Source organism: Lissotriton vulgaris, chromosome 10 (assembly GCF_964263255.1).
Source record: "Lissotriton vulgaris chromosome 10, aLisVul1.2, whole genome shotgun sequence".
Lineage (NCBI taxonomy): Eukaryota > Metazoa > Chordata > Amphibia > Caudata > Salamandridae > Lissotriton > Lissotriton vulgaris.
The window spans coordinates 1,124,991,898-1,125,016,121 of record NC_141698.1 but is presented as its reverse complement, the minus strand read 5'-3'; positions in this window follow the sequence as shown (position 1 = coordinate 1,125,016,121).

Sequence of the window (24,224 nt, the reverse complement as noted above, 5' to 3'; positions counted from 1 at the left end):
GGCGAAGCCAGTCCTGCCTTGTTGCTGGATTTTGAAAGAAAGGGGAAACTTTGTATCCATAGGGAAAAGACAGAGTACTATAACAATGTATTCATCGGTTCCAGCGAGTGTGAACATAATTATAAGGTAATTGGAGGTTGGGGTTTCAAAAATGGGTCAGAACCTGTGTTTCCCGGAATATATTATATATGTGGGAACAAGGCTTATTTCAAATTGCCGGATCACTGGTATGGGAGCTGCTACTTTGGCATTGTTTTCCCGAAAATATACCATGTGAACAATGCAGCTGGAAGCGATGATGAAACTAATGGCTTAGTGCGTAGTAGACGCGAAAGTGTAGGCGAAATTGTAGGTGATATTTTTAGTGCACTGATACCTGGAATGGGGGTAGTTCTGAACACCCATAGAATCTGCAAATTGTCTACAGTGGTGGACCGGTTATCAACAGACACTGCTGCTGGTTTCCTGCTGGTCAATACTGAAATGGTTGCGATCAGATCAATGGTTTTACAAAACCGTCTTGCCCTTGACACCCTATTAGCAAAAGAGGGCGGAGTCTGTAGAATGCTGAAGGCGCAACATTGTTGCACCTACATTCCTGACAAGAGTATTGAATTAAAACAATATGTGAGGAACATAACTAATTTGGAAAAGGAACTCAAACCATTGGAGGTTGACAGTGCCTGGACGAGACTGACTGGAGGTCTCTCCTCAATAGGTAGTTGGTTTACTAATCTAGGTAGAAATATTTTGTGGAAAATACTGATGCCAATAGTCATAATAGGTGTGATTGTATTGATCATTTTTATCTGCTGCAAATGTCAGAAGTGTAAGAAGAAATATACAGTCAATCCGAGGGGGGTGAAAAGAAACATTGATGAATTAGAATTAGAAGAGCTGAAAAGTGCAATTTATAAAAAGGCGAAAAATCACCACTCTCATAAGGAAGCTGAAAGAAAACTAAACAATAAGTTTATTGAAATCGAAATGGACGATATGAATGAATGAGAAAAGTTGGCATCTGTTTCCTTCATGTAGTGATGATAGTAAATATCATCAAAGAGGGGATTGATGGAGCAAGGATTCGCACGTATAGCGCCTTGCTCGTATGCAAAACCCTTATCTAAATGGCATAATAATATTAACACCATTGTTCGTCATTTGTAAAGTGTTTTCCCCTACACGCGGGTGTCCCTAGGATGCTTGCTTGTTTGTCTTTTCACGTACTAACGAAGCTTGCACTGAAAATGGCTGCTTTGCCGCAATTCAGTCTGCGCATGCGTCGGTCATACCCATGTGATGTGACGCACTCGCATTCTGGAGGGATTCTGTGTTCATGCGCATTGATGCTGAATATGGCCGCTTGTCTCTCACCACGCTCTCTGCTTACAGCAGCAGCTTTTAGCCTATCTATTCTTTCGCATTAATCCCTAATGCTATAGTTATTATAAAAGTAAGGGTTGGTTATCTCTTATCGTGGTATACAGTGCGATCATTTTTATGTATGATTCTAATTTGTTTTCGCTTACTTTTCATGTACCGCGTCTTTGTGGGCTGGGTAATCATGAGCGGAGCCATGCTTGAAGCTCTGCTGGGCACTGTCACGTGACCGGAGAAAGTTCCAACTGCGCAGAAGCTGAACCTAGCCAGCTGGCTCCTGAAGCACAATGCGCCTGGGAACATCACTGGGAATACGGAGTCTCACCTTGAGAGATGCAACACTGTTGCTACCTATTGCAAAGACTGTCCTATATTTCTGTATTCTGTGCATGAGAACGTGAACCTGGGGGGCGGGTATGAAAACTGAATATTAAACGTGTGAAAGTTGAATTCTAGGAGGTGGTAAAGACCACACCACCTCTCCTGACCAATCACAATATGGGAAACTGTCACTTGCAACATTAGGGGGTGGTCTGAGGGTCCCCAAAATTGTATAATTACCCTAGTTTAGCTTAGGAAAATTGTCCGACTTGTCCGAGTAGCAGACCTGTCACTGACCCTACGATCTCAATAGGTGCTCATTCTGAAAGTGCTGCGGAGCACTTTGTCCATACTTTCCACAAACTCCCAAGGGGTGGAAAATCCTAAGTGCTGGCGAAGCACTTTGCTGGGGAATTCGAAATCCAATCAGGGTTTCTGGCGGATTACTTGCAGGAGGGGGTAACGCAGGCGTTGCTGTCCGAAGCTGTGGGTGTTGGTCGTACCCTGGGAGGCCCAGTCCTTGATCCGAACCTGAGGGGTATCCTGTCCTTATTCTCCGTGAGCTGTACCTGCTCGCAGTCTGGCATTCCTTTTCTGAGGGTCCCTGTCCCCGTCTTCCCAACTGACCCGTGGCCAGGGTTGGTCTTCAATCTGAATTAGGTAAATATAGATTGTGGGTTTGCGTATTTTTTTCTCTCTCTCTCTCTGATCTGTTAAAGCATTCGTACCTGTGTTATTGCCTTATTGCCATTGAACCTATATGTGCCTGAATTTTAGTTGGTTCCTTCTCTCCCCCTTTCCTTTAGAAATTCATCGATGTTATAAAACCATAGCATGTTCCCGTTTTTCCCTTTCCTTTAGTGGATTGCAGTGAAAGTAGCAAGAATAGTTCAATACTTAGGTTAAGTACATGTTCTAGGTCCCATCCCATTCCTATGTTCTAGTATAAAGTTGCAGTGAATAGTATGTGCTAAACTTCTCCCTGTAGTTTCCCATATATTCTAAATGGTCATATTGTTTGTGCAAAGTTATCTTTTGGTATTGATTTTGATGTTTGATATATTACTCTGTGTATCGCTTATTATTCTGGCTTCTTCACTTTGAATCCTTATATAAAAACTCGAACTTAATCAGGTGTCTGTGGTCATTTTACAAAGCTGTGGAAAGTATATTGTGGATTTTATGGTGTATTGGATGTTAGGCCTGTCTACTTTTCCTTAACAGCTCCAGGTCCGTCAAAGAATTGCGCCTGTGGTAAGTCGGGTGCATGGTAAGCAGAGGTAAATCCAAACTTGATTACTCCTAGCAGCGTGCAGGAGGAGAAATCCTCACCCAGTTTCACCCAAACGAAATTAATGTGTTCTTCACGCCAAGGGCCCAGTGCGTGTTAGAGAATTGGTATCCCGGGTGACCTGGGGAAAACTGCGCGCTCTAGCATTCCCATGGTTCACTTGTGATGGTAAGGTCTCAGTTCTGGCAGGGTGAGTGGACTGGTACCCTGGGGCACCTTGGCCCAGGCGAGCGGGAAAGACCCCCTCTCCTGCACTATGGACACTGCTTGTAACCTGCAGTCTCCCCATAGCCTGAGCGAGGAGGCACTACGCCCTGTCCACCCTGGGTGTCCCTCAGGGGCTTCTGGAAAGCACCATAGTGTAATCAGGAAAACGTGGGGTCCTCTCGGAGGTCTCCTCAGGGCTCCCAGCGTGAGTCACTGAGCAGGAAAACACCCCAGGTCACAAAGGAGGCAGAATGACAGACAGGGGCCAGGGGTGGGGCCTTCAACCTGGACACTGGTCCTCGAGGACTCTTGTGTGTAACTTCCTTGATCTTGTGGTGCTGCCCCTGGGATGGGAGACAGTGTCAGACCCCAAAAGCCTCTAAACACTGCTGGTGAGACATGTTCTGCCCAAGAATCAGAGCCCCCCAGTGTCCTGACGCAGAGGCTGCACGGTTCACACTGACCGTGGTTTCAGTCTACGGTAAATACCTGGGGGCATAGTTACGAGGGCCTTGCGTCATGCTAGCACCATGCAACGCGGTGCATGCATGACGCAAAGCCCCACGTCATATTCAGCAAGCCACGCAAAGCCACTCTGCGTGACTTTGAATGGCTTCACAAATATGGAGTCATGAAACGCAGCGCAAATCACTGCGTTGCCTCACGCAGCGCAAGGGAGGCGTTCCCTGGACGTTGCAGTGGGTGATTGAAGCAGTCCCAGATCTACAAGGACTTGTAAACCTGGGAATGCACCAAAATCTTACACCTCCCCAGGCGAGGCGTAACGAGGAGAAATGTGTTTATTTCTCCTTCCTGTTTCCGCTCTATAAGTGTCCTGAATTCTGCAGCAAACATAGAAAGAGTCAAATGCCTCTTTGGATTGTTTATGTGCAGAAAGGGGTCCTTTCCTGCACAAAAGCCAACCTGCCTGTAACACAGGCCCCTTTGCACCGTGGTGCAAGAGCGCCTGCGTTGGCGCGAGGCTGCTGAACTTGCTCCAGCGCAGGGGAAAGGACAGGATAAATACAGCGCATTCCGGCCTTTTCCCTGTGATGCAGGTCAGCACAGCAAGGTAAGCTGCTGCGCTGCCCTACGCCACCATTCTAGTAAACATGGCCCCCGATACGTAAGGGGTGTGTTGGTGTGTTGTGGATTCACAACCCTTCCCTCGGTATTTTGCAGACATCATTTTTCCATGTGTACCAGCAGTGCCGGAGATCGGTATCCGTTCATCGTGAAAGTGCTCTTGGCAGCTGTGAAGCAAACAGAAGGATGGCACACAGAGCTAGGAGGCTGGCAGCAGAGCCCACCACCAGCTGCTGATGCTGAACTTGTCATAGAAACACCTGCTTCATGTACATTTTGTTTCACTAAAGATGCTTAAGAGCCCTTGGGATGGGCGCTGGACAGATGTTGTTCAGGGGGAGTTTGTCATGCACACTGAGATACAAGAACTTGGAAACCATATAAATATGCACCCACCACTCCAGCCCTCACAGTCTAGGAAGTCACAGAGACCTGGGCCAGCTGCTCACCACTAACATCCCCAGGTTTTATGTAAAACTTCAGAAATGCACTACATTTTGTATTACGCAATTTCACATAATTTTTTACTTGTGGATTCGAACATTGGAACGTTGAAAGCTCCACTGAAGACAAAGAAGCGGCTCCGGGCTTATAATGGCTGGTAGAAGCCCAGACCTCCAACATTCCAATGTTTGCCTCCTTTTTAATATAGAACATTCTATCCTCAGTGGCTGGAATGTTTTAACAGTCTTATCGACCTTCTGCCTCAAGCTATGCCAGTTGCTAAAGGCCCTCTCCCTTGTTATAGGCCCTCACCTGCGGTTCTGGCCTATAACCCAGGTTCAGGGCATTTTATAACTGGTATAGCCGCCGGCAGCGGGCTATAATGCTATATTAGAACATTGGAATGTTGATAGATCCATTGAAGACAATGAAGTGGCCCAGGGCCTATAATGGCTGGTATAAGGCCAGAGCTTCCACATTCTAATGTTTGACTTTCTGTTTCTTCCATTTTAATTCAGAATATTCTACCCTCAGCGGGTGGTATGTTCTAAAATTCTTATAGCCCTTCTGCCTTGGGCTATACCAGTTGTCAAAGGCCTTCTCCCTCCTTATATGCCATTGCCTGCCACACCATATTTTGAATCATTCAGAAATTACTTATAATTTTGTGTAATTTTTGTAAAATTAGGCGACTTGCCACATCTCATCCCGGTAGCCATTTCATATGAAATGATCTTGTCCTTTTCACAGAAAGAGAAAATAATTACATTCTAGAAGCTGAGGTTCAGAATGAAATAATTGATAATAGCAAGCAGGCATTATTGGCCCCATTCACACATTTACTACTGCTGATTTCTCTGCCATGACTCCGTGGTTCCTGGCATGTTTAAATGGATTTACACTGTAGATGTCTCTTACACGATTTGTGAAGATTTCCACAGTAGTGCGCCCCACATTGGCCGGATTCACAAAGGGCCTCTGCACTCGTTGCAGAGGGCCCGCAGTCGTGGGGGAGTCTCTGCACTCGTAGCAGAGGTCCGCAGTTGTGGGGGAGTCTCTGCACTCGATGCAGAGGGCCCGCATTCGGGTGGGAGTCTCTGCACTCGTAGCAGAGGGCCCACAGTCGTGGGGGAGTCTCTGCACTCGTTGGATAGGGCCCGCAGTCGTGGGGGAGTCTCTGCACTCGTAGCAGAGGTCCGCAGTTGTGGGGGAGTCTCTGCACTCGTTGCGGAGGCCCCGCAGTCGTGGGGAGTCTCTGCACTCATAGCAGAGGCCCCGCAGTCGTGGGGAAGTCTATGCACTCGTAGCAGAGGTCCGCAGCTGTGGGGGAGTCTCTGCACTCGTTGCACAGGGCCCGCAGTCGTGGGGGAGTCTCTGCACTTGTTGCAGAGGGCCCGCAGTTGTGGGGGAATCTCTGCACTCGTTGCGGAGGCCCCGCAGTCGTGTGGAGTCTCTGCACTCATTGCAGAGGCCCCGCAGTCGTGGGGGAGTCTCCACACTCGGGCAGAATCTCCGTCTCCGCACTCGGGTGGAATCCAATGGAGATCCCGCCCCGAGTGCAGAGACTCTGCTGTGAGTGCGGAGGTCCTTTGTGAATCAGATCCTTGTTGATTAACGCATGGTTTGCCATGTAACTTTGGGAATACCCAATACTGACGTACCCAAAAAGCCAAAATGTGGAACTACGCTTCCTTGTTGACAAGGAGTGATTATGCTGCCCCTTCCCACGTGCACTGAAACGTGTTGACTTGTGAGCGTATTTAAGCAGGCTTTTTTAGCCAGGAGCACTAGGTTCTGGGAGTTGTAGTTACATGGTTGATATTCTAGATATGACATAGGAGCCTACTAATCCCTGTGTGTTGAGTTATGCTGATTACTAAAGCAAGAGTGACCAATCAAAAGTGTGGCACCGTCAACCAGCACTAACTTTGCAGCCATTGACACAGTGCATTCTGGGCAGTTTGTGGTGTTGCTTCTAACAATACACGTGAGGGCATGTGTTTGACAATATTCCCTTCAGAGCTGCATAACTTCGCTAACGAGTAGTCTCTTGGGGGAGCCAAAGTTGATTCGGAACAGAAATCTCAGCCTAACCCTATGACACTACTCTCTGTTAGAACCTCATTGTAGCCATTTGGACATTTCAAAGTCCAGAAAAAAACAATTCCCAGAAGACATCCAGAGATTGCATTGTGTTTAAAATATGACACAACTTTGAACCTCAAATCTATGGGCCCGATTCACAGAACTAAATTAAGACAAAATCCTAAACTTACTACCATTTTGGTATTCACAGAAGGCACTTACTCATTTTGGTATTCACAGAAGGCACTTACTCATTTTGGTATTCACAGAAGGCACTTACTAATTTCGGTATTCACAGAAGTTAGGAGTCAGTAACTTTGGTTCTCCTAAATGCCTTCTGTGAATACCGAAAGTCTTAAAGTTAGGATTTTTTCTCAGTTTAGGAGTAGTAAAGTTAGGACTCCTAAACTGTAAAAAATCCTAACTTTAAAACTTTCGGTATTCACAGAAGGCATTTAGGAGTCCTAAAGTTAGGACTCCTGACTTCTGTGAATAACGAAATGGGTAAGTGCATTCTGTGAATACCAAAATGAGTAAGTGCCTTCTGTGAATACCAAAACGGTAGTAAGTTTAGGATTTTGTCTTAAGTTAGTTCTGTGAATCGGGCCCTATCCTCTTAAGGCTGGCTAATACTTCTATTTTCCGTTGACCTCTCCCAGAGACCCTCCTGCCTTTCCCTCTGCATATATTTAAATGTCTATAAAAGCTCTTGACTGTTCTGCCTTCCATTTTGCTCTCAGAGGTGAACCAAGCATTGGCAAAGTCAATAGAGCTGGCCGCTTAAAATACTGATAGCAGGCACAATGCTCACGTCATCATTTCTCTTACATACACACAACACTGTCAAGCACTGAGCTCTTACACACACAAACACACAAGAATGTTGTGGTGACAGTAGTGCAGAGTATTCACGAAGAAGAAAGCCAAAGAACAACAACTTAAGAGAAAGAACTACACACACAACAAGATACTTACTAGTTTTCAGCGTTCAGACGTGAACTGAAATTCAACATCTGCACATTCCTGACGCTGCTCGTAGTCACGCAAGTATCCCTATATGGGAAAGAAAATCAGAACTGTTTATTATTTACTAGAAACAGATTTAGAACAACAAGTAAATGAATATATTTACATAGAAATGCATGAAGCCTTTTAAGTCTGCTGAAGGTTAAAAGAAGAATTCTTGCAGAATATAATTATAAACAAGAGCTATCAAGAGTTAATTTAGAAAATAACTCAGCATTAAAAAAGAAACTAGAAGACACGCAAGGCCATTGTCCTATAGGGTATGTCGAAGTCAAGTAAATACAAGATAGTAAATGCACATTGTATATAGATCTATTAACATTAGTGAGAGTGGTACAGTTTAAGCTAACACCATTTTTGATGTACAGTTCAACTACAGCATAACGATATCGCAACACCAGAAGCAAACAAGAAGTACCTAGAAAGTCTGGACAAGGCAGACTCTTCTTGTCTCTCTTCTTGTCTCTCCCCATCCCCTTTCCCCCTTGGAGCATTTCAAGTCTCTTGTAATTACTTTTGGAGGCTGGAAGGGTTCTGGGGAAGGCATTGGGATTCGAATTGTCATTCTGCTTTCAAAAAAGTATTAGGAATCGCAAATCAAGTATTGACAAGTGGTGGTGATAGCGGTGTTGAGGTTAGTGAAAGTTGTGGTAGTGGCGGTAAGGTGGTAGAATCTGTGGTGTGATAGTGATGATAGTGTTCTTGACAGTGGTGACAGGTGGGGATAATGGTGACTGTAGTGGGGACAATGGTGATAGTAGGGGTGATCATGGAGAGGTAATGGTATTAATGGTGGTGTTGTTAATAGTGATAGTAGTGGTGATAGTGGTGAGGCAATGGTGGTGGTGGCAATGGTGATGGTAGTAATGGTGGTGGTAGTAATGGTGGTGGTGGTGGCAATGGTGATGGTAGTAATGGTGGTGGTAGTAATGGTGGTGGTGGTGGCAATGGTGGTGGTGGCAATGGTAGTGGTGGCAATGGTGGTGGTGGTAATGATTGTAATGATGGTGGTAGTAATGGTGGTGTTGGCAATGGTGGTGGTGGTAATGGTGATGGTAGTAATGGTGGTGTTGGCAATGGTGGTGGTGGTAATGGTGATGGTAGTAATGGTGGTGGTGGCAATGGTGGTGGTGGCAATGGTGGTGGTGGTAATGGTGATGGTGGCAATGGTGGTGGTGGTAATGGTGGTGGTGGTAATGGTGGTGGTGGCAATGGTGATGGTAGTAATGGTGGTGGTGGCAATGGCGGTGGAGGTAATGGTGGTGGTGGTGGCATTAGTGGTGGTGGTAATGGTCGTAATGGTGGTGGTAGTAATGGTGGTGATGGCAATGGTGTTGGTGGTAATGGTGGCGGTGGTAATGGTGGTGATGGCAATGGTGTTGGTGGTAATGGTGGTGGTGGTAATGGTGGTGGTGGCAATGGTGGTGGTGGCAATGGTGGTGGTGGTAATGGTGATGGTAGTAATGGTGGTGGTGGCAATGGCGGTGGAGGTAATGGTGGTGGTGGTGGCATTAGTGGTGGTGGTAATGGTCGTAATGGTGGTGGTAGTAATGGTGGTGATGGCAATGGTGTTGGTGGTAATGGTGGCGGTGGTAATGGTGGTGATGGCAATGGTGTTGGTGGTAATGGTGGTGGTGGTAATGGTGGTGGTGGCAATGGTGGTGGTGGCAATGGTGGTGGTGGTAATGGTGATGGTAGTAATGGTGGTGGTGGCAATGGTGGTGGTGCCAATGGTGGTGGTGGTAATGGTGGTGGTGGTGGTAATGGTGTTGGTGGTAATGGTGTTGGTGTAATGGTAGTGCGGTACTGCTAGTGAATAATATGGTTGTCATAGTGATAGTAATGGTGATCTCACAGTGGGAGAGATAATAGTAATGTCAATGGGAGTAATGACAAAAATAAAATTGTACTGTAGTAAGGGTGGTAATGGTGTTGGGAATGGTAATTGTGGTAATGATGGTGCAATGGTGGCGGCAATGGTGTTTGTGGTAATGCTGTGTTGCTAGTAGTAATAAAGTGGTGATGGTAATAATGCTGGTTGTGCTGGTAATGGTCACAGTAATGTAGGCAGTATATTGTTGGTGGTAATAGTCATTGTGACAGCGATGGAGAAAGCAGTGGTGGTAATGGTGGTGGTGGTAGAAGTGAGGTGGTTCGTAACAGCGGTGATGGTAATGGTGGTGGTGTAGTAGTGGTGGTTGCAGTGGTAATGGTGGTGGTGGTTGTGCTCATAGTGGTGGTGGTAATGATGCTGGTATGTGATAACGGTGGTGTCTGTGGTCATAATGGTAATGGTGGTGTCCCTTGCAATGGCAATGGTAATGGCAGTGTAATTGTGATGCCTTATATTGTCAAGATCACAAAGGCTATCCATTGGCCTGACCTTCTGATAAACATTGCCATGCTAGGTGGCTGCTGAGCACTCAGCATTAAATATGAAATGAGCAGCTATGCACCATCCATCGGCGTGGCAGACCAAACACAAGGCCCCGGGAGCCATGGTAACAAAGATGACAGAGGAGGGCACGTGCTGGTATCACCTCGAGCCACAGTGAAGGTCTCACAAGGAGGCTAGGGTAGAGCAGAGGGCAGGGGTTGGCCCATCTGCATGCAGAATCAGACAGGAAGCAGGCAAAATGCTGCCAGTCACACTGCCTGACAAGACAGACACCCAATGGGTGTCCTGTGGGCTGGACAAACTGCAGCGTACATTGCCTTGAAGACAGTAGCTGAAGGCTGATAACCTAGTCTCCCACTTTATGTATGCTGTTCTCTGGGACCGCATGCATAAACACTCCGACACAACAATGGCTGCGCAGCCGCGGATCACTGACATAATATTGAATACAATAATATAGAATACCCAAAATATCCTATCTACAAACAGGTAAGTACAAAAATATCAAACCAAAAATATTGTTTAAAAAAATATAGTTAAATGTCTTAAATTGAAATTAAAATTAATAAAATAATTAATATAATGAACTAAAACACACTTAAAAATACTTAAATAATCTTAAAACTATTAAATAATTAATTTAAGTTAAAAAAATATATAAAATTTTATTTTTTAACACATATATATATATATATTAACATATTATTAATAAAAAATATACAATTTTTTTACCGTAGGATAGCGGGAGGGTAAAATTTACTATTACCACTCCAGTGAGTGCAACAGTAGGGTAAACGTTGGATAGCGTAGGGGTAAAAATTACTATTCCCACTCCAGAGAGTGCAACAGTAGGGAAAGCGTTGGATAGCGTAGGGGTAAAAATTACTCTTCCCACTCCAGAGAGTGCAACAGTAGGGAAAGCGATGGATAGCGTAGGGGTAAAAAATACTATTCCCACTCCAGAGAGTGTAACAGTAGAGAAAGCGTTGGATAGCGTAGGGGTAAAAATGACTATTCTCACTCCAGAGAGTGCACCAGTAGGGAAAGCCTTGGATAGCGGGAGGGTAAAAATTACTATTCCCACTCCAGTGAGTGCAACAGTAGGGAAAGCGTTGGATAGCGTAGGGGTAAAATTACTATTCCCACTCCAGTGAGTGCAACAGTAGAGAAAGCGTTGGATAGCGAGAGGGTAACAATTACTATTCCCACTCCAGTGAGTGCAACAGTAGGAAAAGCGTTGGATAGAGGGAGGGTAAAAATTACTATTCCCACTCCAGTGAGTGCAACAGTAGAGAAAACGTTGGATAGCGTAGGGGTAAAAATTACTATTCCCACTCCATAGAGTGCAATAGTAGGGAAAGCGTAGGGGTAAAAATTACTATTCCCACTCCATAGAGTGCAACAGTAGGGAAAGCGTTGGAGAGCGTAGGGGTAAAAATTACTATTCCCACTCCAGAGAGTGCAACAGTAGGGAAAGCGTTGGATAGCGTAGGGGTAAAAATTACTATTCCCACTCCAGAGAGTGCTACAGTAGGGAAAGCGTTGGATAGCGTAGGGGTAAAAATTACTATTCCCACTCCAGAGAGTGCAACAGTAGGGAAAGCGTTGGATAGCATGGGGGTAAAAATTACTATTCCCACTCCATAGATTGCAACAGTAGGGAAAGTAAAGATTTAATATATTAATAAAAATAAATTAAATGTCAATACCAATGAAAAATGTATTAAAATAAATTACCAATGTAATATTATGTAATAATTAATCAATTAAAAATACTAATAAATATTAGTTATTCAAATGAATTACCTATTAATACAAATGAATTACCAATTAACAATTAATTACCAATACATTAAAAATCAATACCAATAATTAAATAAAAATGATTTACTTAATTACAATTAAATTGCTTCCCACCCTATTCCCCTATAAATTCACAACCTGCTACGGAAAATAAATTAATAAAATTAACATAATTGTCAAGTAATCAATTAATAAAAAGTAATTTCCAATTAAAAATTAATTAATTACCAATCAAAAATTAATTAATTACCAATTAAACATTAATTATGAATACCAAGAAATAAATTAACATATTTAATTAATTACATCTAAATTACTTCCCACCCTATTCCCCTATAAACCCACAACCCGCTATGGAAAATAAATTAATAAAAGTAACATAATTATCAATTATTCAATTATTAAAAATTAATTACCAATTAAAAATTAATTAATTACCTATTAAAAATGTATTAACAATTAATTCAAAATGAATACCAATAAATAAATGAACATATTTAATTAAATACAATTAATTTACTTCCCACCCTATTCCCCTATAAATCCACAACCCGCTACAGAATTAAATTACACAAAAATTAAATAACAAAAAAAAACACTTAAAAAAATTCGATATTATTAAAAATTCGATATATTTTAATACCTATAATATATACTTCGATATTTTGACTTCCTATATTTAAAAAAATCGATATTACATTCCTTACCTTCAATTCGATATTTTTAACCACTATATTCTGTCTATTCGATATTTTGTCCATTCTATATTTTGACTTCGATATTATGGCTATTCTATATTTTTGATTTGATATTATGTCTGTTTACCGCAGCCGCGGCTCCTCTGCTGTGGCCCACCTGCCAGCTGCCACAAAACAGCAGGAAAACAAAAATAAAACAATAATAAACATGTTTTTTAGTGTTTTATTTTTTCTTTCTTGCTGAGTCTTTCGGGGTGGGGCCATTGGGGAGGACAGGCACAGGAGGAGTGGCCAAACCGTCATGCGCACAGAAGGTGTTCCAATCCGAGCTGCGTTGCCATGTTGGAGAGAGCAGGCACAGGCTCCCAACGTCCCTGAGAGCACGAACCCAGGCCTCAGGCCCATCCTGACGCTGCTCTCAAGCATAAGAGCAGCGTCAGGATTGGCCGCAGTGGAATCAGGGAGCCCATGCCTGCGAGAAGAGGAGCAGAAGAGAGCGATGCAGTCGATTGCAAGTACGTTTTTAAATTAATTTTTTTACTTTGTCCCCCCAAACCCTTGCTGCCCCCCCCAGCACCACCACTCTTCCACAGCACCAGCCGCTGCTGGGCTGCAGGAGGCTGACACACAATGCCCATCAATTAATGTAGCATTCTGAAGAATATGATGTTTTAATCTTGACATTGCAGTCGGCTGATGAGACCGCTGAAGCTCTCTCTAGGCCAGACTGAGAAAGGAAGGAAGCATGGTTTCTCTGCCCCACCCTACAATTAAGTTCCATTATTTTGTCACCACCATTTTTTAATAACATTAATTTATATGTGCAATTATTTAGAAATCCCAAAAAGCAATATAATTTCTAAAATGTTACATAACTGTTTTCGATAGTTAACTTCTTGAAGCGACTGGCACTGACTGGCAAGTCTAGAACCCGTGTCGCTGGGTCAATGCGGCCCCCGAGTGAAAAGAAAGGTCGGCAGACCAGTCTTTTCCCCGGGGAGTTCGCGCGAGATAGGGATAGGCAGGAAGTAGTTAGGGTTAGGTCAGGGGTGGGAGGGGTTAGGTAGGAGGCTATTTTGGGGGATAGGAGGGGAACAACTTCCTTTTCCTGTCCCCGGTGCCTCAGGGAGAAGTTAGTTTTGGAGCTTAGGCGGAGTGTGAATTAGGTAGGCGGAGTACTATTTAGGTTGTTTGGACGACATGACTGGTGCCCCAGTGCGACGATTAGGCCAGTTTCCTGTAGCTACATTTAGGTGGGGTGCTATTTAGTGTTAATTTAGATTTCTCATCGCAGGTGCTCCGGTGCGGTGTGCGGGGGTGCCAAACCTCACGCATCTCGCGGACGGACGGCGCGGGTGCCAAACCTCACGCATCTTGCGGAGGGTGTGTACGGTCGATTTTGAGGATGGCTGCACCTGATGCAGAGGCGGTGCGGGCTGCCCCGATAGTGCTTGGCCGGGCTGGGAGGGCGGATCTCCTCCAGCCCGGTGTCCTGGACCAGGCGTGGGTCGGCATGCCCGCCCGACCAGGTCAGCGCCAGCGGGGGTGGCTGCAGTTGTTGCAGCCTGTATGGATGAGCCCTCAGGAGCTCGTGAGGGGAGGCCCAAGAAAGGGAAGGGGAAGAAGCCGCAGGAAGCACCCAAGAAATGGGGGAGGCGGCTGAGCCTCCCTGCCAAGGTGGGGGCAGGCGATGGGGCCCCGGAGGAGGAGGAAGGGGCCGGAGGGGAGGTGTCCATGGGCCCCAAGCTTGCAGTTGGGGAGCCCGGGCAGGGCCAGGCTCCGCTGGCGTCACAGGCCAGGTTGTCTAGGAGCTTGGGTCAGTTGGTGGGGTATGGCGAGAGCAGCGAAGGCAGTCGGGGGGGAGGACTCGGATGAGTGGGAAGTGGCGGCTGGTGAGGAGTTTGCACTCACGCTGTCCGGGGAGGAGTCCGGGGGTGAGGAGGAGTTCGCCATCCTTGAGCAGCCGGTCGACCTTTCGGGGGGCCGGAAAGGGGTTGTGAGGTCCCAGGGTTCCAAGGGCAAGGGCCCTCTGAAGGCACAGCAGCAGGTGGGGGCAGGGCAGGCGGCGGGGAGTGCTGCGGCACCCGTGCCCGGGAAGGGAGGCCTGGGGGAGCCAGGGCAGTAGTCCATGTTCGACAGGTGGGCACGCATGACCGAGGAGGAGAGGGCCCGCGACCAGTGCCGCGTCATTGCGGAATATGAGAAGGAGTGGCAGCGCTTATGTGCTGCCAGGGAGGCGAATGCGGGTGGGGTGTCCAAGGGCGATGGGGCCAAGGCACCTGCGCGCGGCTGGGGGGGCGGCTAGGGGTAGAGGAAAGGGGGTCCCAGGGGCCCAAGGGCAGTGGATCTGGGTGGAAAGTTCAGGGACTGCCTTGACGGATCAGAGACCTGGTGGCACCAAGGCCTCCCCGAGCGCTTACGGCTCGGGGGGGACAGGCCAGCAGGGGCAGCTGGCAGAGGCCGGGGTGGGCCGGCGGGGCGCAAAACGGCCTCCAAACGCCGGGACGAAGAAGCAGGGGGGTTAGCGGCGGCCTGCCCTCCAACGAGGGAGCGGGCACCGTCGATGCTGGAGTGTGAATTTACACCTGGAGTGAAAGGGAAAGGTGCGAAGAGAGTGGTGACTGAGGTGGTGCCGCTGGATGTGCAGGATGAGTGGTTGGACTACGAGGATGAGGAGGATGATTTGGAAGAGGATGAGTTGCGTGAACCTGAAAGTGTGTGCAAGGCTAGGGTGGCAGCGGCCAGGGTTGGTGCTTTCCACGAGGCACGGGACGGCACCAGTCGGGCCAGCAGAGGAATGTCGAAGCTGGCGGAGGCACGGCGACAGGAGAGGGATGCTCCTGCAACTTTGTCAGGTGAGGGCGCTTGGTGGGACGCCTGGATGGAAGGGGGTAGAGGGGGAAGGAAAAAGCCCTGCCGGTCGGTGGGGGTGGGGGATGGGTCTGTGCGGTCTGGGACCCCAGGTGGGGTGGTGCCTGTGAAGGCTGATGGGGGTAAGAAGGTCGCAACGGCCAGAGCGCAGACTGACAAGGCGGAGGACTTGGAAGGGAAGGATGGAGGGGTTGAGAACCTTAGGAAGAAATTACCGTACATGTGGCTGGCGATGCCTCTGGGGTCACATTTGTCAGACAACACGAAGGCGAGGATTTGGAGGCATGAATATGTTGATGTGTTTAAGCTCTTGCATAGAGAGATTCAGGCGAAGGAGGGGTCTAAAGAGGAGGAGTGGGAATTGACCAGGCGGAGGCGTGAATATGTTGATGTGTTTAAGCTCTTGCATAGAGAGATTCAGGCGAAGGAGGGGTCTAAAGAGGAGGAGTGGGAATTGACCAGGCGGCCGAGGGTGCCGGTCACGATGGAGAATTGGACGTCGGCCTTCTTGAATTATGCGAGCATTTATTGTGAGAAGTATGGGGATCGGGCTATTGCATTGTTCAAGTATATGGATGTGATCAGGAAAGCGCAGCTTCATTACGGGGGCTTTGCATGGTTGAGCTACGACGAGGAGTTTAGGGCCAGGGTCAGTGTTAATCCCGACAAACCGTGGGGGGACGTAGACCAGGAACTTTGGATTCAGTGGATGTCTTCGCCACAGGCGGCGGCATCTACACATACGGCCAGTGGTCTTCTGGTCACTTATCGGTCTTTTCAGCCGTGCCCGGCCCAGTCTGGGGCGGGTAACCAGGGAGCTGCAGGTGGACAAGGGAACCAGGCGGTGTGGTCTGGACAGCAGGGCAGCAGTACAAGCCAGTCGCTTCCTGGGCCTGCTGGGGGTTCAATAAAGGTTTCTGCAACCGCCCCTCCTGTAAATTTAAACATGAGTGTTCGAAGTGCGGGGGGCGTCACCCAGTCACACAGTGCCTCACCTTGGCTAAGCCGTCAGAGCAGTGGAAATTTGCCAAGGGTAGGGGGCAGCCTGGGCCGAAGGGCCCGTACTCCGGTTAAGGTGGAGGCCATGGGTCCTTGACTCTCCCGGTACCCTGATAAGGAGGCGGCGTTGCGTTTGTACTGGGGTTTTGTTGAAGGTTTTCGGATTGGGTATCAGGGGCCCAGGGAGAGGCGTTGGGCAGAGAATTTGCGGTCCGCCAAGGAATTGCCGGAGGTTGTGGCGCGTAAACTGGAGAAGGAAGTTTCGGAGGGCAGGATCGCAGGTCCTTTTTCTGATTGGCCAATGTCGTATCTCATTGTCTCACCTCTGGGGGTGGTGCCCAAGAAAGAGCAGGGGGAATTCAGATTGATTCATCACTTGTCTTGACCGGAAGGTGGGTCGGTGAATGATTTCATTGCAGAGGAGGACTCCAGAGTGTTGTGCGCGTCAGTGGATGATGCCATTGGTCTGGTGCGATCCTGCGGGAGGGGGGCAGAGTTGGCCAAGTGTGACATCAAGTCGGCCTTCCGCCTTCTCCCCATTCATCCGGCGGATTTTCCTCTGTTGGGCATGCAGTTTGACGGGGCCATTTTTGTGGATATGGTGTTGCCGATGGGTTGTGCGATTTCCTGCACGCTCTTCGAGACTTTCAGCTCCTTTTTGCAGTGGGCCTTCGTGGACCGCAGTGGGCACCGGCTTGTGTCTCACTATTTGGATGACTTTCTGTTTGTGGGCACGGGGCGCTCTGGGGAATGTGGAACATCTCTGCGGCCGTTTCAGTTGTTGGCACAGGATTTTGGGGTGCCATTGGCACCAGAGAAGACGGAAGGGCCCAGTTGTTGCTTGACATTCCTTGGTATTGAATTGGATTCGGTAGCTTGGGAGGCGCGTTTACCAGTGACGAAGGTGGCTGAGATGCAGGATGCTTTGAGAGGCGCGCTGGAGGTTCGGAAGCTGGATTTGAGATCGGTGCAGCGTTTGCTGGGATTGTTGAACTTTGCCTGCAGAGTGGTGCGGGCTGGGAGAACGTTTTGTAGGCGGCTCGGCATGGCCATGTCGGGCGTGGCCCTCCCACATCACAGGGTCAGGATCACGCTGGGGGTCCGGTCGGACTTGCGAGTGTGGCTGGTGTTCCTGGAAGACTTCAACGGCGTGTCCTTGCATTTTGCGCGGGACAGGATGGTGTGGCAGGTTCAACTCTACTCGGACGCGGCGGGTGCTGCAGGTTTCGGGATCTTCTGGGACGGTCGCTGGTGTGCGAAGTGGTGGCCGGCTCACTGGCTGCGCCAGGGCAGGAGCATTGCGTTTTTGGAGTTTTTTTCCCTTGTTGGTTGCGCTGCTGGTGTGGGGCCCGGAATTCAAGAACAGGTCGGTGTTTTTTCATGTGGACAACATGACGGTCGTGGACCTGGTGAACCACCAGAAAGCAAGGGACCTGCGAGTGCTGCGCTTGCTGCGAAGTTTCATGCTGCTGTGTCTGCGTTTCAATGTGCTGTTTCGTGCGCAACATGTGCCTGGCGCAAGTAACGAAATTGCGGTTGCGTTATCTCGTTCGCAGTGGCAGCGCTTCAGGGAGCTGGCGCCGGGAGCGGAAGCTTGCAAGACCAAGGTGCCGGAGGGTATCTGGGCATGGGGGGAGTGAGAGTGGTTGGTTTGGTTGAGAGGTCTTTGGCAGAGTCTACTAGGCGGGCATACAGATTGGCTTGGACTGAGTTTTGGGACTTTGCGGGTTTTGGGAAGGATGTGGGGACGTTGCAGAAAGTGGTGTGTGAGCAAAGCGTGGTGTGCTTTGTGTTGGACTGCATGGATAGGGGGTTGTCGCAGATGACGATAGCTGGCAAGTTGGCGGGAGTTTCTTTCTACAGCATGGTGTATTTGGGTTTTGATCCGGCTAGATCGGATCTGCTGAGTCGAATGTTGAAGGGTTGGGGGCGGGTGCGGGCAGAGTTGGGTGGGGGGAGTTGCCACAGGAGGCTGTCACGTTTGACTTGTTGGAGAGGGTTCTGCAGGAATTGCAATTTTGTCGTTATGACGGGGAGGAGTTGGCGCTGTTTCGCCTGTGCATGATCTGGATGTTTTTCGGGGCGTTTCGTGTGTCTGAGTTGCTGGGGACCCGTGGGGCGCCGGGTCGGGTGTTTGCTGGCGTGCGTGTGGATGGGACGCGATTGGGCATTTGGTTGGGACGTTCCAAGAAGGACCAGATGGGGCGGGGCAAGTGGGTTTGGTTGTCGGAGAGTGGGTGTGCGAGCGTGTGCCCGGTGCGAGAGTGGCTGATTTTTTGTGGTCCAGTGCGGAGGTCAGAGGGGGCAATTTTTGTGCACGCGTCGCGGAAGCGTTTGACGTCGTTCCAGTTGTTGGCAGTCTTGCGGATGGCTTTGAAGAGACTGGGCAGGGATCCGGCTCGCTTTGGCACGCATTCGTTTCGGATTGGGGCAGCCACTGCGGCGGCAGGCTTGTGTTGGTCGTGGGAGGAAATCAGGAGGATTGGTCGCTGGCGGTCGCGGTGCTGTGAGTGCTATGTGCGCAAGTGAGGGCGCGGGGCGCACGGCTTGGACGGCTGCGCTGCTTGGCGTTTTTCTTGTTATGCTTTGGTACTAACCTCTTTCTCTTCGTAGGTTGTGTTTGTGGACCGGGGGCCAAGACGGTCACTTGGGTCGTTGGGCATTCTTTTGTACACTGGGCTTCGAAATACGCTGACAGGCAGGTGTACGGCCGTAGACTGGGCCTGAGGAGCAGCCATCACGAAGTACAATAGTGGGGTAAGAGTGGAATGCGATGGGGTGAACTGTTGCCATGAATAACGAGGAAAGTGTCGCAGCTGGGCTGCCCGGACATGCTGATCATCCATTTGGGGGAAAATGACTTGGTGAAGCAATCGGGGGTGTCACTGTTGCATTTGATGCAGAGGGATCTGGAGGCGATGAAACGCAATCTGGCTGGCGCCTGTATTGTGTGGACTGAATTTGTTCCAAGGAGGATCTGGAGGGGTGCACTTAAGCCTGCGGCCATTGAAAGGGCCCGCAGGAAATTGAACAGGGCTATGAGACTTTTTTGTGCGGATCAGGGTATCAAAGTGCTGGCTCATGTCAGGCTTCAGCTGGAATAGCCACTTCTTTTCAGGGACGACGGCGTGCACCTTTCTCACATGGGAAACACATTTTACCTGATGGAGCTGCGGGATTTGATTAGCTTTTTGTGGAATGAATCGATCTGGCGTAAGAGGGACTGAGTTCGAAAGGTGCACGCTTGGTGGGGCAGGTAACCGCCCTCCGGGGGTTCCCTGGGTGGCGGGAACTGGGAGGGGTGGGGAGTCCATGACGGGCAGAATCACCCTTCCAGGGAGGGTGTTACAGGTGCAGGATGGGAGAGAGTGGTAGACGGGAGTGCGATGGATGGAAATGACCGAGGAGTTGGAAAGTGGAAAGGGGAAGTGAATGAGATGCAAAGAGGTTGTGGTGTGATTTGGGAGTGGCTGGTGGAGCACGTGAGTGGATGACGGTTGAAAGGTAGGATGTTGGGGGGATTGTTAGGTTAATGATGTTATGTTTATTGTAAGATGTCATGCCTGTCCTAATAAATGGCCTTTTACGCGAACTGATGCATGGAGTGGTTATTGCGCGAAGATCAGCATTTAGGCACTAGCCCTCACCTCCGCCCCTTCTGCTGCTTGGTACTATCATTCACTGTGTAATATTGCCTTTCAGCGAGTAGTGCTGATTTGTAGTGAGTGTCCTTGCCATGTAATACATTGCTAAAGTACAGCAGCCACCATCCTAGAAATCTGCGGGATAACCTCCCTTTGGACAATTCCTGAGATTGCGATGGACTTGTACCAAGAGGGAGGATTATTTCAGAGAGGCAAAGCTGCTGCTAACTAAACTTGTCACAAGAGCATATCCATATAGATTAACAAAACATGCAATGAAACGTGCGTGGTACTATGACAGACAGTCATTATTACACGAAGAAAATGATTGCAATGACAGTACACAGGTTCCACAACCAATCACATGTGTAACTACCTTTGGAACAGAATCAAATGCCATAGTTAAAATAATAAAACACCACATTTTGCCTTCAAAAGAGAAAGAAATCTACGTGACTACTTAGTGAGGGCATATAAAGACCCAGTACCCACTACAATACATAACCTATGGGGATTGCCACCTATAGTAGGACATTATGCTTGTGGAAATTGTACTGCATGTGCCACCACTGTGACTACGAAGATGTGTAATCTTAATGGAAAAGAAATTGTATTACGTGATCATTCGAATTGTTTGACCAAAAATGTAATTTACTGTGTGCAGTGCCCTTGTGACCTAACCTATATTGGAAAAACGACACAAGCAGTAAAAAAACGAATCTTACAGCATCAATCTCGCATTCGGTGCAACATACAGACCGCACCATTAGTTGAACATTACCAGACATTGACACATACCTCAACACAAATGAAATGGTTTGTGCTTGAAGTTGTTAAAACCTCTAAAGATGCACTAACATAGATCGTTTGCTCACACAGAGGGAGAACAAATGGATCTGGTCATGTAAAACAGTAGAAGAGGGATTGAATTCACTTATTGAGTGGCACACTCTGGCTACCTTACATTAAACAATGGTATATACTGTGCCCAGTAGTATTATGGTGTGCTATGGTACCTGATGCTTAATTCAATCAAAGGGTACCATATATAACGTGATAACCTTTTTGGTGCATCCATATACATGACTGGTTTTTGTCAATGTCGACAATGTGCGAGCTCTGCATATGGCACAATCTAGTTAAAACATAATTTGTGGGATAAAGTAGTATAGGACACTTAACTCCGACTACTATGCACTTATATCGGGCTTTGTATTGAATAACCATAGACCCACTACAAGATAGCTGCCGCATACGATCCAACACTGACGTCATCCAAAACGTGTGTTGTGATTTGGTTTAAACATGGCGATATCGGGACTCGGGTTACTCGGTCTCTTGGTAGCTGAGCTGACGGGGCGATCTATGAGACGCATCCTGCTATCCATCTAAGTAAGTCAGCATCCATATGTTATTTTGAATGTTAGGCGGTCCAGTATGATATCGGAGGTCTCGAGTTGTTCCGTTTTAGTGACCGTTTGCTTTTGTATATAGGTGATCGGTAGTCGACACTCTTCATTCAGTGAGTACCTTCCCTCGGGCACTTTGGGTGTATTGATATATTGGTCTTTGGATATATATGTATGGTCACATTGTGAACTTATGTATTGAAGTTCCACCATTGATTTATGTCTCTGCAGGTTATTGTTGAATCATTAATCGTTGATGTAAGTACCCATGTTACTGTTTCATATATGTTCGCGTTACTCTGAGACATTAGCAGATCAGGGCGATTCTGATTGATTTGTATTGTGTTATAGACCATTATTTGAGAAACGTGACAGAGGAAATTAATTTCGTTCTCCTGTGGGATGGAACTACCGTGAATAAGGTGAATACACTTGAAGCCCAGATGACACGTTTTTAACATGCTTTTAATTAGTGTGGAATATAATTTTTCACATGACTTTTTCACTCGGTGTGGGACATTGGAACGTTCTTGTTTCACTCATTCACTGGGTAGTTTGGTTTATAAGGTTTTATTTGTTGTTCAGCTGTGTGAAGCAATACGAATTGTGATATGCAGGTGAATTACTAAAGCACAAGCTTGTTTTCTCATTAGATATACATGTGCAACTACATCGTCCTGATGATGGTCCTAAGGATCTTTTAGACCAAAAGGAGGACCGAAACGTAATATCACCATTTTGCTTATTTGTTGTATGATTGTGATTTTGTTGCATATTATGGTATTTCAGAAGTCCATATGTTTGGCAAATGGTGATTTTACACGACTGTAACCAAATGTAAATTTTCAGTTTTGTGTTTGTTGCCAAAGTATAAAGAAAATATAATAAGAAAAATGAAAATACAAGATTAAAACTTGTTTTTTGATACAGTTGGCTATTTGTATTGGTTGACTGTTTCCTGCTTTGAATCAAATATTGATCACGACTGTGACATTATTTTGAAAAAAGATTGAGTTGAATGATTCCTTGAGGGGCAATAGAATTTTGTTATGTAATAAATCTGGTACAGCGTAAGGCCCACTAATAGACCGCGTGCAGGGGTCTCTGTAAGTTAAGCTGGGCCACCTACCTGGTCCCTCTCCTGCGAGCGTTCTCGTGATTGAGGCCTGAAATGTTAACATTCATTTCCATTCTAAGGTGTTGAGTGGATATTTACTAGTAAGATTGCCAATGCTCCTTTAACAAGCATTGGCAAAGCCAATAGGTCTCGTCTTTCTGTCCTATCAACTTTGCCAATGCTTTTTGCCAATGATATGCAGCATTGGCCTGCAGCCCAGCATGATGTAGTATGCGTATGCATGTGTCCCCACACATGCACGTGTATATGGCACGACAAAGCCGCCATGTTATTTATTTTTAACTCACCGTTCCAAGATGGCAGACACCAATCTTGGAGCAGTAAAAAAAATCCACAGTTGGTAAAACAGAAGTGGCCCAGAAGCAAATGGCAGCTTGGGAACATACGAAAAATGTAAAATATGTATCTATTCTTTTTATATGAACGCAACCAGAGGCACGAGAAGGGAAGGCGGGATAGTTTCTGGAGAGCATTTGAGGAAGGTCTGTGGGTATACAATGGAAAAAAGTGAGGGAAGGGTGGAAGTAAGAAATGGATGGAGGACCTGGGGTGGGAGGCGGGGTATGCAACAAGGAGGGTGTGCGGTTGGGTATTTGAGGGGGGGAAACAGCACACCAGTGAGAGAGCAAGAAAACACATGGACACTCAGAGGGCTCAAAGGCAAAGGAAAAAAAGTAGTTCCCAGAATGTGAGCAGTGGAAGGATCCAATTCATCCAGCCTAAAGGATGATAAAGAGGGTGTGGTCCAGGGGAGGAGCAAGTACAAGAAGAGGAAGGAAAACCACCCAATTAGAAGAATGCAAATGAGAGTGGCATGAAAGCCAGCCAATGGTAAACAATGGGCGGGCCCAAAGCCCACTCCTCAGCTTTGTGTGCTCAACAGTAGCTTTTATGACCTAAAGACTCTGCTGCTGCAATGTGTTCGCACCAGCACTCCCACCACTACCTCCCCCCACAAATCCTGGGGAAAGTGTCTTCAAAGCCGCTTGTAAAGTAGTCTTCAACCCACAGGCTTTAAGCAGTGTTTTAGGGAAGGCCTAACAATGGGCAGAATATCCCTCACACACCCTGCCCATCCCTGTAAAGGAGTCGTCATATCCTGCCAGGTTGTGATAATGCCACTGCGCTCATGCACTTAAAAAGTAGACATTTCTTGCTAGGAGAATTCCCAAATGCCCCTGCATAAGATCTGCCCCCCAATAAATAATATATTAAGATGCACTAAATAACCGGACCTGGCATAACCAATGATAATATTCTAATAGAACTCGTTTACCACAGAAGGATGAAAGTCTGAACTTGCCCTGCTGAGATGCGCACCCACATCTGAAGAGCGAGCACTTAGTCCAATGAGCAGCACTGGCAGCTTTGAAGCTTCCGTTATTCATGCACTCGCCCATCTTCCGCAGAAATACTCCTCTGTA